The sequence below is a fragment of the Mus caroli genome, chromosome 5 (genome assembly GCF_900094665.2).
Source record: "Mus caroli chromosome 5, CAROLI_EIJ_v1.1, whole genome shotgun sequence".
NCBI lineage: Eukaryota > Metazoa > Chordata > Mammalia > Rodentia > Muridae > Mus > Mus caroli.
In genome coordinates, this window is record NC_034574.1 from 18,610,529 (window position 1) to 18,615,602 (window position 5,074).

Consider the following 5,074-nt stretch of genomic DNA (forward strand, 5'->3'; position numbering starts at 1 on the left):
GATTTGAATAAGATGTCTGTCTGTGCCTCAGTTTCCTAACCCATCAACTGTAACGAGCCCAATTATATATATATATATATATATATATATATATATATATATATATAATTGGTCCATAATATATATATTAAAATATCCACTTAACACTGGGTGTGGGGTACTGACCTATAACCCCCACATATAGGAGCACCGAGGCAGAGAACTATGTATTGTCAAGGCCAGCCTGGTCTACGTAGTGAAAATGTGTCTCAAACCAAACAAGCAAGCAACAACCATAAAAACTTGGAGACTTAATCTAACCATGTTTGCTGTGAGGTTTAGCTCAGTACATACAAAACATTCAGGAAATGTCTAAGCACTCAGTAAATATTAACTAGTCTCATAATAGGCATTATGGAATGTATTAGATATCTTTAGCTATTGCTATATACATCTCTTCCAGTTTTATCATTTCAAACAACAAATATTTAGGGTTCTGGGTAGAACTCAGAGGCTGAATGTGTGCAAGAACCTGGGTCTGAACTTCAATAACATGCAGACACACCCTCCCCCTAAAAGGCCCTAAAATTAAATCAGCAACCCCTTCTCATCTCACCGATTGATTGTGTGGCCCAGGAGTGCACAAAGGACAACTCAGCCGGTGAGCTGAGATGCTGCTGAGAATGCGGTCATCGGAAGACTTGACGGAAGCCAGAAGCCGTGTTCCTAAGGTGGCTCATTCACATGGCTGTTAACAGAAGGCCACCTATGCTAACAGGCTCTGGCAGGTATGTCTCCTTCTCACAGCCTAGATCTCTCCATAGAGCTGTTGGACTGGCTGGCTTTCCCCATAGCGAGTGACCAAGAGGGAACAAGGCAGAAAGTTCAATGCCTTTTATGACCTACCCTCAGAAGTCACAATCTGTCATTTTTGCCACATTCTATACATTAGAAGCAAATACAGTGTGCTCAAATGAAGAAAACAAAACAAAACAAAACTCTGCCTCCTTTTGGTTGCTGGGGATTGAGCCCAGAGCCTCACAAACTCGTTCTAGTACTGAACTTTACTCCCAGCCCACCCCCAAGTTCCCTTTTTGAACCAACCATCTCTTACTAGACTGATCTCAACATTGCTATGTAGCCAAGGCTGACCTTAGACTCCCAATAACCTTCTCCCTCCAATATGCTTGGCGCTGCAGTTATGCCCCATCATGCCAGGTCCTCCTGTCTTCCTCCTTCCTACGCATTATTTTGAAACAGAGTTTCATACAGCCCAAACAGGTCCGGAACTCACAATAGGTCACAGACTGACCTTGAGCTCACAGCGATTCTTTTGTCTTAGTCTCTAGATAAACCACCCCTCTCCATATCACCCTTCCTAACTCATAAAGACAAGTTTAAGCTTGGGCTTGACACTCATCTCTCTGAAGCAAGGCTGAGTTTGAGTCAGGCCCAGGCTGCAGAATGAAACATTGCCTCTCCTAAGAAAATGAAGGAAAAAAGAGATTTATTCCTTTGGTCTCAAAGGCTACAAGCCCAAATTACATGGTACTGGTTGTGGTACGGAATCTCTTATCTGAATCACTCCAGGGCATAAACTCGTATATGAAAGCTTGGGTCAGCCTTATGAGGCCCAAAGCTCCCCTTTTTCTTTTTTGGTTTTTCAAGACAGGGTTTCTCTGTGTAGCCCTGGCTACCTTGGAACACATTCTGTAGACCAGGCTGGCCTCAAACTCAGAAATCTGCCTGCCTCTGCCTCCCGAGTGCTGGGATTAAGGCGTGTGTCACCACCACTACCACCACCAGGCTAAGGAGAAGCAAGACTCTTAAGGAGGGGGAATTGAGTAAATTGACACGGGGGGGGGGGGGGAGGTGGGTAGACAGCTTAGAAAGACCAGTGCTTCTCTAGCATGCACAAAGACCTTCTTTCTTTGGTTACTGTCCCACCAAGATAACTTTTATTCTGACTTCCAAAGACACAGATCCATGTACTTTTTAAAAACATTGTATAGAAATAGAAAAATCTATTTTTAATAAAAGTAAAAAATACAAAGAACTAGAATAATAAACTTTTGTATAGCTTCTTATACTTACTGGGTTTTTGAGACTATCTGCATGTCACAATATGTTTATTGTTTTATATTATCTTACTATATAAATATCCCATATTTTTAAAAAATCTATTGCCATTTTAAAAAGAGATTTATTTATTTTATGTATATGAGTACATGATCATTATCTTCAGACACACCAGAAGAGGGCATTGAATCCCATTATAGATGGTTGTGAGCCACCATGTGGTTGCTGGGAATTGAACTCAGGACCTCTGGAAGAACAGTCAGTGCTCTTAACCACTAAGCCACCTCTCCACCTTGCATTTTTAGTGAAAGAAAAAAGCTCCATATTTTCTTTTTTTTTTTATAGATGTATGTATGTATGTGAGTACACTGTAGCTGTACAGATGGTTGTGAGCCTTCATGTGGTTGCTGGGAATTGAATTTTTTTTAGGACTTCTGCTCGTCAGCCCTGCTAGCTTCAGTCAACCCCGCTTGCTCAGTCTCTGCTTGCTCTGGCCCAAAGATTTATTTATTATTCACATAAGTACACTGTAGCTGACTTCAGATGCACCACAAGAGGGCGTCAGATCTCATGTCACAATATGTTTATTGTTTTATACTATCTTACTAAAAAAAAATCTATTGCCATTTTAAAAAGAGATTTATTTATTTTATGTATATGAGTACACTGTCACTATCTTCAGACACTCCAGAAGAGGGCATTGGATCCCATTACAGATGGTTGTGAGCCACCATATGGTTGCTGGGATTTTAACTCGGGACCTCGGGAAGAGCAGTCAGTGCTCTTACCCACTGAGCCATCTCACCAGCCCCAGCTTCATATTTTCTGAAACAAGTATTTTCTTGGAAGTTACATCCTTGCAAATCCCTCTAACACCTGATTTATCTGGAGACAAACTGTCACGCCCGATTCTTCATCCAATCTTGTTGCTGTTCGATGTCATGTAACCTCCAGAGCTCCTCACTGTTCTCTAAGAGAAAATGAAAGCTAAAGTAAAAGAGACAGCCCAGCATCACTGTGGCTTCTGTTTAAAAATAAGCTTCTGGAAAGGGTTTTAGATCTATAGGATCCTAGTCAGGAAAAAACAACCATAGTAGTCCCTTATGTGTGAGCATGGAACTTAGGTCTCAATGAGTGATGGGGACTTCTGCTATCAGATTTTTTAAGATTCATTTTGCTCTTAATTGCACTACTGTTTTATCTGCATATGTATAAGAGCCCCACATGTGTGCAGTGCCTACAAAAGTCAGAAGCCAGCTTCAGGCCTCCTGAAACTGGAGTGGTAGATGGGTATAAACAGCCACATGTGTGTTGAGAACTGAACCCAGGTCCTCTGCAAGAGCAGCTAATGCCCCTAGTCACTGAGCCACCTCTCCAACCCCGATAGACAATTTTGAGAAAGATTTCCAAAAACTACTCATGTAGGAGATAGCCGGGTGGCACATGCCTTCAATCCCTCTGCTTAGCAGGATAGAGGCAGGGCAAGTGGATGGTGGTGAGTTCCAGACCAGCCACTGCTACAAAGCATGCCAAGAATGGTGGGAAATGCCTTTAGTCCCAGCACTTGGGAGTCAAGGTAGGATTGAAGGCAACCTGAACTACATGGTTAATTCCAGTTTAGCCACGACTATACAGCGAGACCCTGCCCCAAAACCAGACCCCTCCCTCCAAATCACAAACTTATGTGTATGCATTAGTGATTAGCATAAGCTAGAAACCATCCTGAACATTAAAAAAAAAAAAAAAAAGATTTAAGCTCTTGTTTCTCTCTTGCCCTTTTGGGCTGTTCCTTTTCCCGTCCCATCCCTATTCCCTTCCCCTTCTCTCCACATGTTCATGGCCCGCCTCTACTTCTCTACTTTCTACCTCTCTCTACCTTTTTCTGCCACTGCTACCCTCTTGACTTCCCTCCCCTTGCCCTAAATAAGCTCTATTCTATACTATAAAAAAAAAAAGATTTAATATAGTAATAACATGCTTTCTATTGTACAGGCCTGGAAAAACTGATATTAAAAGCTGCTACTGGCCTTTGGCTCAATCTAACACTACATAACTGGGGTTCAAAGATTAGATACCTCACACTGGGAACTAGAGTTTGGATTTGAGACTCTACTGAGAACAATCCTACCCAGCCACCTCAGCCTGGGAGAGTGGGGTGGTTCCCATCCTATCATCTCACCCCCTATTTTCTTCCTCTACTAAATCTTGTAGATAGGATTTAAGAATTCAAAGTAAAGCCGGGCGTGGTGGCGCACGCCTTTAATCACAGCACTCGGGAGGCAGAGGCAGGCGGATTTCTGAGTTCGAGGCCAGCCTGGTCTACAGAGTGAGTTCCAGGACAGCCAGGGCTACACAGAGAAACCCTGTCTCGAAAAACCGAAAAAAAAAAAAAAAAAAAGAATTCAAAGTAAATCTGGGAAGCAAGATGGCTAGCTTTCTAGCCTCTCCAAATAGAAGGCAATGGAAATGATATTGACAGACTCAATCCAAGGGCTCACATAGGTAAAGACTCTTTTGGGCTCTATAATGTCACACTAGAAACCATAAGTGGTGTGTGGTGGTTCAAATATACTTGGCCTGTGAAAAATGGCACTGCTAGGAGGTGTGGCCTTGTTGGAATAGGTGTGGCCTTGTTGAAGGAAGTGTGCCACTGGGTAGGTGCACACTGTGCTGCCGAGGATCCCCCCGTGTGGAAGGGAGTCTCCTACTGCTGCCTGTGGATCAGATGTACGACCCTCAACTCCTTCTCCAGCACCATGTCTGCATGCAAACTGCCGTGCTTCCCACCATGATGGTAACAGACAGAACCTCTGAAAACTGCAAGTCAGCCACAATTAAATGTTGTCCCTATAAGAGTTGCCTTAGTCATGGTGTCTGCTCACAGCAGTAAATCCCTAACTAAGACACAGTGTGTGGAGGTAGTTAACGAGGAGAGACTATGATAAAACTCTGCACTCACATCTCTCCTTGGGTCCTCCCCACTCCAGGTCCCACTGTTCAGTAAGAATTAGTTTCA

The 5,074-nt window shown here is 43.0% G+C and overlaps 1 protein-coding gene across 4 annotated transcripts in view; it reads right to left on the reverse strand.

Annotated features, from left to right (window-relative positions):
* Positions 1-840, reverse strand: part of Srpk2 (SRSF protein kinase 2) — a 176,846-nt gene extending 176,006 nt beyond the window's left edge. For 3 of the 4 annotated variants that reach the window (XM_021161969.2, XM_029477090.1, XM_029477091.1), the window contains exon 1: positions 596-840. The gene's annotated coding sequence lies outside the window, so the exon portion shown is untranslated. The remainder of the gene's footprint in view (positions 1-595) is intronic. The other variant, XM_029477098.1, reaches the window with a different exon arrangement.
* Positions 841-5,074: the final 4,234 nt, after the last annotated feature.